Source organism: Dermacentor albipictus, chromosome 1 (assembly GCF_038994185.2).
Source record: "Dermacentor albipictus isolate Rhodes 1998 colony chromosome 1, USDA_Dalb.pri_finalv2, whole genome shotgun sequence".
Taxonomy (NCBI): Eukaryota; Metazoa; Arthropoda; class Arachnida; order Ixodida; family Ixodidae; genus Dermacentor; species Dermacentor albipictus.
The window spans coordinates 522,190,463-522,203,013 of NC_091821.1; the positions used below are offsets into that span (position 1 = coordinate 522,190,463).

At 47.5% G+C, this 12,551-nt stretch overlaps 1 protein-coding gene across 1 annotated transcript in view; it reads right to left on the reverse strand.

Annotated features, from left to right (window-relative positions):
* Positions 1–912: 912 nt before the first annotated feature.
* LOC135908148 (uncharacterized) overlaps positions 913–12,551 on the reverse strand; it is a 453,412-nt gene continuing 441,773 nt past the window's right edge. The window contains exon 6 of the mRNA XM_070532647.1: positions 913–1,726. The gene's annotated coding sequence lies outside the window, so the exon portion shown is untranslated. The remainder of the gene's footprint in view (positions 1,727–12,551) is intronic.

The window sequence follows — 12,551 nt, forward strand, 5'->3', positions numbered from 1 at the left end:
CCCTGACGACTGCGATACTCTTCAATCAGACATTGGCATAGTAACATCATGGTGTGCTAGATCCCAAATGAAGCTCAATTCTAATAAATATAAGGCGATGCGTGTGTCCCGTGTTGTAAGAAATACCACCCTTCCTACGTACAATATTAACAACATACCTGTAGAAAATGTATCATCATATAAATATCTTGGTATCTACATTACACACAATCTTACATGGAACATTCATATAAATTACATTTACGGTAACGCTAATCGCATGCTTGGGTTTTTACGACGTAATTTTTCATCGGCAACTGCAGCTGTCAAGTTATTTCTGTACAAAACTTTAGTGAGGCCTAAACTTGAATATGCATGCTCCATTTTCGACCCTTCTACTCTAAAGCTAAAAAACACCATCGAATCCATTCAAAACCGAGCTGCTCGTTTTATTCTTTCGAATTATTCTCGTCATGCAAGTGTCTCATCAATGAAACTAACCCTTGACTTGCCTAACCTAGAGTTACGTCGTAAGTACTTTCGCCTATGCCTTTTTCACAAGATTTATTACTCTAACGAAACACTTAAGGATGAACTAATCTCCCCGCCATCATACATATCGTCACGCACGGATCATCGTTTTAAGGTTCAAGTTCCAACTTGTCGCACCAACGTTTATTTTGATTCCTTTATACCAAGAACGACGAATGACTGGAACCGCCTCCCTGCCTCCATCACTGCCATTGATGAAGCCACCAACTTCAAGAATATTGTTAATGAATTTGTTTGCAGTAATCACCACTCCTCTCTGTAATGCCTCCGGGCCTTGAGAGTATGACAATAAATAAATAAATAAATAAATAAATAAATAAATAAATAAATAAATAAATAAAAGGAAACTGCATCGAGTGGAGCAGACGACGACACGTCGTGTGTCACTTGCTGGGCAAAAGTGAGCCCCAGCGTTTATTCAGCACTGGTTTTATACACGTTGTGAACAGGCGGGTAACGCCCTTATCACATGGGGGCGTATCGTGCCATGAACACAGAGCGCGCTGCATGCTGAGCAGATTAGATACAGATTACGATACATCCCCCTTCGTAACGAAAAAAAAAAAACTAAGGGCAAGGAGCGCTTTTAGCTCGGGAGAACAAAAAGAAAGTTGAAGAATCACTGCACATCCAAAACTACAGCAAAGATCAGAGCACTGAATACAGTCACGGCACTTGTTGAAAGTTCGCGTCATACATTAAGCGCCGAGGTGGTCTGCGTTGTCTTGTAGTCCTTGGAGCAGCTGCTTGTTGCGGAACTGTCGGCACAATGCTCGCTGTGCTGTTTGGGTTTTGCGCCGCCTCTGGGTCGTGTTGTGTGCTGGCAGGGGCAGCGTATTCTTGAAAAACACCTTCGTCGTCGTGAGGAGGACCGCTAAGGCGAAAAGATTCTCTGGTTGGCAGCAGATGCTCGCGGTTGCGTCGCAAGAGTTGCCCGTCTTCAGTCATGACAACGTATGACCTTGGTTGACCAGACGACTGAAGAACCCGAGCCTTTCTTCTCCATGATGAGCTGTCTTTTATTCTGACCGTTTCGCCGTTGTTGAGCGGTGCGAGTGGCCCTCTTGAGTAGTCTTTTTGCTGGCGTTTGTCAACCCGCCGGCTTTGTCCGACCTGAACGGCTGGTAGAGTTGTTCGCAGCGAGCGTCCCTGTAATATTTCGGCTGGTGACCGGCCGCATTCCAGTGGAGTTGACCTGTAAGCGAGAAGACCAAGCCGAAAGTCTTGTTTAGCTTCAGTTGTTTTCTTCAAGATTCTCTTGACTACTTGTACCCCCTTTTCGGCGAGTCCGTTGGAGCGGGGAAAATACGGGCTTGAGGTCACGTGTTTGAAATCGTACACTTTTGAGAACATGGCAAATTCTCTACTGGAAAACTGAGGCCCGTTATCAGTGCATACCTCTACAGGTATGCCATATCTGGAAAATATGGCACTTGCTGCATCTACAGTAGTTTTTGCTGAAGTGTCTACGAGCTGTTGGACTTCGGGAAAATTCGATAGGGCATCATAAACACACAAGTAGGACCGACCTGCGTGGCTAAAAATGTCCATGCCGACGCGGTACCATGGTTGGTCTAGAACCGGACGCATAATCAAAGGCTCTTGCGGCAACTTGTAAGCGTACGTTTTACATACAGAACATGCCTGTGTAAACGTCTCGATATCAGTGTTCATTCCTGGCCAGAACACCAGGCGCCGTGCCCTTTCTTTGCACTTGTTAATTCCCATGTGGCCTTGATGAGTTCTTGCCAACATATCGCGCCTCATACTGGCCGGAATGACAATCTTACAGCCTTTCAAGAGAACCCCTTTTACTTCCGATAGCTCAGCGGCAAAAGGCTTGAACGGTCCTTCAATTGGTTGCCCGTTCTTGCGCAGGTCGCCTGTTGTAAGGAGCGGCTCCGGTGCTTTGAGGAAATCCATTTTCCGCCACAGGATCGCTGGTCTTCACGCGTCGTGCAGGAAGTGCATTGCCATGCTAACCACTTCTGACACCATGCATCGAGTGGAGCAGACGACGACACGTCGTGTGTCACTTGCTGGGCAAAAGTGAGCCCCAGCGTTTATTCAGCACTGGTTTTATACACGTTGTGAACAGGCGGGTAACGCCCTTATCACATGGGGGCGTGTCGTGCCATGAACACAGAGCGCGCTGCATGCTGAGCAGATTAGATACAGATTACGATACAGAAACCGTATTGGTTACCGTTGTAGAACTCCTACGAACGGGTAGATATTTTCCCTTCATAATTATTTTCTCGACCTTGCGGAATTCTGCAGAACTATTATGTCTAACTCAGGCCTTCCTTCGATATGTTGACAAATAGGACTTCGCACCACCACCTGCTAGCCGCCTGGCTCGCTGAGATGGTAGAGCGTTTGCGCCGGAAAGATGGTGGCTTCGGGTTCGAGTCCCATACCACGGTGAACTTTCTTCAGATGCAAGGCTTTTCTCGAACGGAAACCGTGTGGGTTTCCATTGTAGCAATTCTTATGATTGGGTGGAGGTTTGATTTCTTGTTTAATGATTACTTCAGCTTACTGGTTTCCGAACTATCACGTCAAAAAATTGCCTTTCCTTCGAGATTTTGACAAATTCGACTTCGCCCAGGCATCTGCTTGTGCCTGGCTCGCTGAGATGGTGGAGCCTCTGCCCCAGAAAGACGGTGGTCTCGGGTTGACTCCCGGAGCAGGACCAAATTTGCTTCATCTGCGAAGCTTTTGTTTAAAGGAAACCGTATAGCCTGCCATTGTAGAAATTGCTACGATTGGGTGGATGTTTCGTTTTCCCTTTCTATTTACTTTTCTCAACCTAGCGGGATTCCGAAGAACTAGTATGTCATACTCAGGCCTTTCTATCGAGTGGTTGACAAATTCTACTTCGACCTCCGATATGCTTGGCGCATGGCCTGCTGAGATGGTCGAGGTTCTGGCCCATAAAGCCGGTGGTCCCTGGTACGTATCCCGGACCAGGACGTAACTTCGAGGTTTTTCTTTCAAGCAACCCGTATGGGTTTTCATTGTAGCAGTTACTACTATTGGGTGTTTGTCTCATTTTTTATTTGAATATTTACTTCTCTCCCCACTGAGCGTTTCCGGATAACTATATATATATATATATATTACATCAAAGATTTGTATTTGCTTCGAGTTATAGACAAATTCGACTTCGCCCTTCTCTCTGCTAGCCACCTAGTTAGCTCAGATGGAAGAGCGGCTCCCCAAGAAAAACTGTGGCCCCGGCATCTAGTCCAGGGCCAGCACGAATTTTTCTTCAACTGCGAGGCTTTTGTTTCATGGAACCCGTGTGAGTTTCAATTCTAGGATTTGGTAAAATAAGTGCATGTCTGGTTTTTCTTAATAAATATAACTCTCCACCATGCGAAATTGCACAGAACTATGACGTCATACTGTTGCCTTTGATTTGAGTTGTTGACAAATTCGACTTCCCCCTGCCATCTGCTAGCCGCCTGGTTCGGTGAGATGCCTGAGTGGGAGGCCCCGAAATGCGGTGGTCCTGGGCTCCAGTACCGGAAGAGGACTAATTTTTCTTCAACTGCGAACCTTTTCTTTCCAGGAACCCATGTGGGTTTGCATTGTAGTGGTTGTACGATGTTGTGGATGTCTGATTTTCCCTTAATGATTCCCTCCACCTTGGAGGTTTCCACAGAAGTATTACGTCAAGCTCTTGCCTTTCCTGCATGCTGACTAATTCAACTTCCCCTTGCCATCGGCTAGCCTCTTGGTTAGTTCGTATAATACAGCGTCTCACGGGTTCGAGTTCCGGGTTCGGGTTCGGGAAGCCCCGGGTTCGAGTTTCGGATAAGGACAAATTTTTCTTTAACTGCGGGGCTTAACTTTAATGGAAACTGGGTGGGTTTCCATTGCAGCAATTGCTACCGTTTAGGGGATGCTTGCTTTCCCTTTCATATTGGTACATGCATATTCGGTGTTTCTCCTGCCCGATGAACGCGGGCACCACGACGAAGGCGACCAACACTCTCTGGCTCTCGAGCTGTCGGCTGAACTGGCGAGCGCTGCAGTTTACCGTTTGTCAATATACTTTGTAGGTTGTCTCAAGTTTTAATCCTTCGTTCGCGTAACATTTTGGTGGAGGGCGCCGTTCCCCGTCCTCGCCATAGAGCTCCGCAACGGCCGCACCTTCCTGCTTTCCACCATGGCTCCCGGCGACTACACCTCGTCTCCTTATACTGCTGTGATCGCGACAAAAACGTGCAACAGTTACCAATCCCCGCAATCTTCACATAGTCTACGGCCTTGATAATGTCGACGTATAGGACTGGCTCAGCTTTTATGAGCGTGCTAGCCGAAGCAACCACTCGGACATCACCATTATGCTAGCGAATGTTCTATTCCTTGGGCTGTACTCCTCGTGTCTGGTTCGAGATTCGAGACACACGAGGATGAGATCTCTAGTTGGGATGCTTTCAAGGAGAATCTCAGTGACCTCTTTTGAAATCTTGCGGCAGCGGGAGTAGAGTGCGCGGGAGTAGAGGGGCAGTCGGTGAGGCCTGCTCCTTGCAACCGTGTCTTCAAAATAGGTGTTCCGGCTCGGTGCTCTTCGCAAGTAGCTTCCGACGAAGCTTTCGCGGTGGTGGCTCGGGCCCTAACACTGTGGTTTTCCATGGCGGGGTTTGCCCGACTGGGCCTTACTCACCAGTGTATTGTTGTTTTTGCAGGCGGCGTTTCAGATGAAGGGAAACGACTGGTGCCACTGGGATTCTTGGTTGTGGAGCTGCTCCGAGAGGACGGGAGACGGCCCGGGCAAGGCCTCGTCTGGCAGGGGTCTCGGGTGACTCTCGGATACAGCTTCCATGGTTTCGGTGTCGGTGGGTGGATGGGCAATTCTGCCTGGGTTCCCCGCGATCGTAGCATTCCGGGCTGGGTCACCCCCACAGCTCACCGTAGACACGGTGGCTGCTTGCGGGTCTCCGAGGTCCCGTGCGCCAGCGTTCGGCGTTAGGGCTAAGCCTACCGTCGGCGTGACCGAGCGAATAGGGCTCTCGTTGGTCTTAAAACTGCGGCTCATTAAAGTTCGATTCCATTGAATCCCCTTGATGTGTGCAAAGGTTTCCGCCGAACTAATAAGCTAAACTATTACCTTTGCTTCGAGTTGTTGAGAAATTCAACTTCGCCTTGCCATATGTTGCCACCTGGTTCGCTGAGATAGTAAAGCAACTGCCCCGGAAAGGTGGTGGTCCCGCGTTCGAGTCCCGTACTAGGACTATTTTTCTTCTACAGCAAGGATTTTCTTTAAACCAAACTGTGGGGGTTCCATTGTAGGAATTCCTACGAATGGGTGGATGTCTCATTTTTTCTTTAATGATTACTTCACAGTGCAAGTTTCCGGAGTACTAATACGTCAAAATCTTGCCTTTTTTTCGAGAAGTTGATAAGTTCGTCTTTGCCTTGCCCCCTGCTAACCGCCTCGCTCGCGGAGCTGGTGGAGCGTCTGCCCCGGAAAGGAGGTGGTCTCGTGTTGGAGTCCCGGAGGAGGCCGAATCTTTTTTGAACTGCAAGGTTTTCTTTCTAGAAGCTCGTATAGGTTTCCATTGTAGCAAATACTACCGTTTGGTGGATGCTTAATATTCCCATTATTAATTACAGCTCTCCCGCTTGTGGGTTTCTGCAGAACTATTACATCAAATTGGTGCGTTTCCTTCGGGTTGTTTACAAATTTGACTTCGCCCCGCCATCTGTTAGGCGCTTGGCTCACTGAGATGGTAGAGATTCTGCCCTAGAAAGGCGGTGGTCCCAGATTCGAGGCCGAGACCAGGACGTATTTTTCTTCAACTGCAAGGTTTTTCTTAAAAGGAACCCGTATGGGTGTTCATTGTAGCAGTTACTACTATTGGGTGGATGGCTCATTTTTTCTTGAATATTAACTTCTCTCGCTATTTCGCATTTCCGGAGAACTGTTACATGAAACTTTGCTTGAGCGTTCGAAAAATTCTACTTCGCCCTGCCATCTGCTAGCCGCCTGGTTGGCTCGGATGGTAGACCGGCTTTTCCGGAATGGCTGTGGTCCCGGCATGGAGCCCTAGACTAGGACAAATGTTTTTTCAACTGGCAACATTTTCTTTCCAGGAACCCATATTGGTTGCCATTGTATGAATTCCTACAAATGGGGGGATGTGTAATTTTGCTTTAATATTGTCGCGTACGAGTTGATGCCGCTGTAGACAAAGGATGTTGTGAGGTGAAGAGGGGGTTCAAGTGTCTCGACGATCGGTAGATGGTGTTACCCTGTCTACTGAGCTACAACCACTTAACTGTATATATTGTGAATACATATATTTTCTCACCCCGTAACATGTTGGTGGAGGCGTGGGGTACTCTGGCCGCAAGGCAGCCCTGAATCTTCGCAGCGGGTGTCACACTGATTCCTCTACTGACGCTGCCTCCACCACCAAGACACAACCGAAAGTAGTGCTAACCCAGCTACGTCCCCCGGGAATCTTCATCGGTACTGGCAAGGTCGACGTCGATTATGATGATGATGTGTGGTGTTTTGTGGCGCAAGGGCCAGGTTTGGCCAAAGAGCGCCATGACAATGGTAGTGTTAACGATGTATTATGGAAGATGTGACTTGGCTTTAAAGTGGCCTAAAAATAGTCGCTGTAAAGTGCGTCAAATCTATGTGGTATAAAATTATGACGATGATTAATGACGAATGCTATGAACATTAAAATCTATTGTAAAAGAATGATGCATTGTTTAAAATATGCGAGACGTTAAATTGCTTACAGCACTACTGCCTCGCCAGAGCCCTTGAACCACAAGGGCCTAGAGGCATGTGCTATTCAAAATAATTATCGCAGCGGCATCCTCTGAAGAGAGGAAGCGCTACGAACGTGTGGGGCTAATAACATGCAACACAACATCTTTCAAAACGCCTAAGACGGCGTTGGTGTCAAAGAATGGTTCTGGACCAAGTAACATAACAGGATGAAGGGGGATGTGGTGCCTGTATGCTAAGAGAAAATGTTTTTTTCTTTCGTATTCGGCTTCCCGACACTCCAGTATGACGTGGAGGATGGTCAGCCTCTCCCCGCATCTACCATAGGTTGGAGTCTCGTTTCCCGTGAGTAAAAAGTTATGTGTGCCAAAAGTGTGTCCTATTCTTAGACGGCAGAATAGGACATCTGTCCGGTGGGATTTTGTTACAGGAGGCCAGAAACCTAATTGTGGCTTTATTACATGCACTTTATTATTTATTTCTTCGTCCCACATGCGTTGCCAGTGGTTGCGTAGTTTCCTTCTTAAGAAAGGCTTCAGGTCTGTGACAGGGACCAAAGCAGTAGGATTAACTGCATGCAATGAAATCGATGTGGCCATCTGGTCGGCTAGAACGTTTCCCTCGATGCCTCTGTGTCCAGGCACCCAGCATATGATCACATGTTGGTTAAATATATATGCTTTGCACAGTGTGGAGTAGAGTTCATTAAATACTGGATTTTTGTGATTACAGAAAGACATCAAGGCCTTCACAACACTGAGGGAGTCCGTATATATAACTGATTTCTGGAGTTGTGATTTATTTATATGCTTTGCGGTCGACAGCAGTGCGTAGGCCTCAGCTGTAAAGATACTAGTTTCCGGATGCAGTACGTCGGATTCCGAGAAGGATGGACCGACGGCTGCATAGGACACCCCGTCGTGTGACTTTCATGCGTCTGTGTAGAACTCCATGCAGGAGTATTTGTGCTGGAGTTCCCGGAAATGCATCTGGATTTCAATCTCTGGAGCATGCTTTGTGACTTCCACGAAAGATATATCGCATTGTATGAGCTGCCACTCCCAAGGAGGTAGCAGCTTGGCTGGATGCATTAGGCGAAGCTCGAGGAGTGGAACGTGCATTTCTACACTAAGCTCCCTCACACGCAGCGAGAAAGGCTGTCTTACGGAGGGACGATTGCGAAAGAGTGTAGCATATGTCATGTCATTAATGGTATTAAAACAGGGATGTTGAGGATTTGAGCGGACTTTCAAAAAATATGTTTGGCTAATGTATGTTCTCTGCAGATGAAGTGAGCACTCATTTGATTCTACATATAAACTTTGTATGGGACTCGTTCTGAAAGCGCCAGTAGCCAGTCAGATTCCTAGATGGTGGACTGGGTCTAGGATCTTTAGTGCGCTCGGGGCGGCAGAGTGATAAATCATGGTGCCATAGTCTAGTCGTGATCGAATGAGGCTTTTATAGAGATTCATTAAGCACTTCCTGTCACTACCCCATGTAGTCTGGGATAGAAGTTTGATTATGTTCATTGTTTTTAGACATTTTTCTTTAAGATGTTTAATGTGGGGGACGAAAGTGAGTCTGCAGTCAAGTATGACACCTAGAAATGTGTGTTCTTTGTTTACAGGTATCTGTTGTCCACGCAGTTCTATGCAAGGATCTGGGATAAGTCCTCTCTTTCTTGTAAAAAGAACACAATAGCTTTTGTTAGGATTGATCTTAAATTCATTCCTGTCTGCCCACATTGACACTTTGTTCAGGCCATGCCGTACCTGTCTCTCGCAGACTGCAAGGTTACAAGATTTGAAAGCTATTTGAATGTCGTCCACGTAGACACAGTAAAAGATGGCGGGTCGTAATGAAGCACGAAGCGTGTTCATCTTCACCATAAAGAGCGTGCAGCTGAGCACGCCTCTTTGGGGTACACCCGTTTCTTGCGTAAAAGGACGTGAGAGTGCATTGCCGACTTTTACCCGGAAAGTACGATTAGACAGATAGCTTTCTATTATGTTAAGCACATTACCGTGGATGCCCAAGTCTGACAGGTCTCTTAAGATTCCGTAACGCCACGTTGTGTCATACGCCTTTTCCACACCGAGAAACATCGATAGGAAGAACTGTTCATGTATAAATGCATCCCGAATGTTCCCTTCAACACGTACGAGATGATCGGATGTGGAGCGCCCTTCTCGGAAGCCGCATTGATAAGGATGAAGCATTTTGCTCTGTTCAAGGAAATGAATGAGTCGCCGATCTATCATTTTTTCAAAAACCTTACAAATGCAACTTGTGAGGGCTATCGGGCGATAACTTGCCACTGAGGAAGGGTCTTTGCCTTGTTTCAAAACAGGGACCACAATGGCTTCCTTCCACGCGGTTGGAAGGTACCCTGCATCCCAGATGGTGTTGAAAAGTGTGAGTAGTGTAACTTGCGTATCATTGTGTAAGTTTTTGAGCATTTTATACATGACTCTATAACATCCTGGTGCGGAGCTCTTGCATGCGCTCAGGGCAGCTTTCAATTCGGCAATACTAAATGGACGGTTGTAAGGCTCATTCTCTCGACATTTTCTTGTTAATCGCTTACGTTCTTTTATTTGTTTATATTTCAGGAAGGATTGCGAATAATGATTTGAACTTGATACGCTCTCAAAGTGCTCCCCTAGTTAGTCTGCCTGATCTTGCAGTGTATCGCCCTGTGTATTTACCAGAGGAAGTGAATATGTTTGTCGCCCTATAATTCTATTGACCTTGTTCCATACTTTGGCCTCATCTGTATAAGAGTTTATACTTGATAAAAACTTCTCCCAACTTTCTCTTCTAGCCTGTCGGCGGGTTCTCCTGCCTTGGGACTTTACTTTCTTAAGGTTGACAAGATTTCCTGCAGTGGGCGAAGCGCGTAGCAACCGCCACGCTTTGTTTTGATTCCTACGTGCGATTCTGCATTCATCGTTCCACCACAGGACATGCCGTTTGCATGCCGAGCCACTTACTTCACGTATGCATTTACATGCGGCATCCATTAGGAAGGCTGTGAAGTACTCTACAGCAGCATCGATTTCTAAAGAAGACATGTCATCCCATGATATACTAGTTAAGTTTCGGAATTCCTCCCAGTCTGCTGTGTCAATCTTCCACCTAGGAGCCTGTGGTGGATATTCATTTTCTTTAAGTGTTCCTAATAGTATGGGGAAGTGGTCGTTCCGTAGGGATTATTCGTAATTTCCCATTCGAGTTCGGGCAGTATAGACGAGGAAACTATGCTCAGATCAATTGAAGAAAAGGTATTGTTTGCAAGACAGTAATAAGTGGGTTTCTTCTTATTCAGCAAGCACGCACCTGAAGAAAAAACTTACTGTTCAACAAGACGTCCTCACGCGTCTATACGACAGTCGCCCCACAGGGACCTGTGCGCATTGAAATCGCCAAGAAGAACATAAGGTTCTGGCAATTGATCTATAAAGGATTGGAATTCATGTTTCGTTAATTTGTAGTGTGGGGGCACGTAAAGAGAGCTAATGGTGATGAGTTTGTTTAGGAGAACAGCTCGAACCGCCACTGCTTCAAGGGGCGTTTGTAGCTGGAAACGCTGACAGGAAATACTTTTAAGAATAAAAATCACAACACCACCTGATGATACGACAGCATCATCGCGATCTTTGCGGAACTTGACATACGGTCGGAGAAAGTTTGAGTGTTCTGGTTTTAAATGTGTTTCCTGTAGACACAGCATTTTTGGATTGTGTTTTTGGATAAGCTCTTGCACGTCATCAAGGTTCCTAAAAAGACCTCTGACGTTCCATTGAATGATTTGTGTATCCATTTTGAAAGTAAATAAGTGCTGTGTGTATGGAAACGGAGGTGATGCCTTAAGTTACAGAGCTCTTTCGAGGCCCTGTAACGGGGGTTCTGCTCTTTCTGGAGCGTTCGAAGGAGCCTCGCCGCTCCTTAGGCGCTTGGTGCGCCTTGAGGATAGGTGTAGTGTCCATTGCCTCTTGTGAGGCGCCGGACACGTGCTCTTGCGACCAAGAATTTACCAGCGAGGGCCCTGCCTTGGAGGGCAAGACCCCTGCACCCACCAGCCCGGAGGTCGATGGGGCTCCCTGGGGGATTTGGCTGCGCCGGCTGTTGCCAGCGCTGGAAAGGGCCGGGGAGGTTGGGGCAGCCTCGGCTGCGCCCACCTTCGGGGTCGATGGCCCCGTTTGCTCAGTAGGCGGAGCAGCGCTAGCTGCACCCGCCGCGGGGGCAGATGGCGTAACTGCCGACTCACTGCCTGTGGGTCGGACAGCCCCCGGAGGCCGTTGGGACGCTGCCCCCTGACGCGCAACTTCGGCAAAGCTTTTCTTTGGCAGGTACGCTACCCGCCTGCGTGCCTCTTTGAAGGATATATTCTCTTTTACTTTGATCGTTACGATTTATTTTTCCTTCTTCCATGAGGGGCACGACCGCGATTACGCGGCGTGATCCCCGTCACAGTTTACACAGTGGAAAGCGTTCTCACAAGCTTCAGAGGTGTGTTCTTGGGCACTACACTTAGCACAAGTCTGGCGGCCTCGGTAGCTCTGCGAGCTGTGGCCGAAGCGCTGGCATTTGAAACAACGGAGTGGGTTTGGCACGTACGGCCTAACACGGAGCTTGATGTACCCAGCCTCGATTGACTCGGGCAAGATACTTGATCCAAAAGAAATTATTAGGTGCTTCGTCTGAATTTCTTTACCATCCCGCATCATCTTAATTCTTTTGATGTTGATCACATTTTGTTCGCTGAAGCCCTCCAGGAGCTCTGCCTCAATCAGATCAATGAAATCATCATCTGACACAACACCACGGGTGGTGTTCATTGTACGGTGCGGGGTTACTGTTATGGGGGTCTCCCCAAATGACACTAGTTGTGGTAGTTTCTCATATTGTGTTAAGTCGCGGAGCTCCAAGAGGAGGTCGCCACTTGTCATCCTCGACACCTTATAACCTGGACCAAAAGCATCAGTCAGGGACTTTGAAACAAGGAATGGTGAAATGTTTCGCACTGCTTTGTTTGGCTTTTCAGAATGAACAACGTGGAAGCGGGGAAAATTCTGGGTTTGGCGTCCAAAAAACTTGAAGACATCTTCGGTGCGCCCTCGTTTCTGAGGGCGATCAACAAGAGAGGGGAAAGAAGTTTCCATGAAGAAATATATAGATTCGGCAACAGCGCCGACCACCCACCACGGAGCCCAACGAGGGGACGCGGCAGAGCTTGCATACAAGACTGCACGAC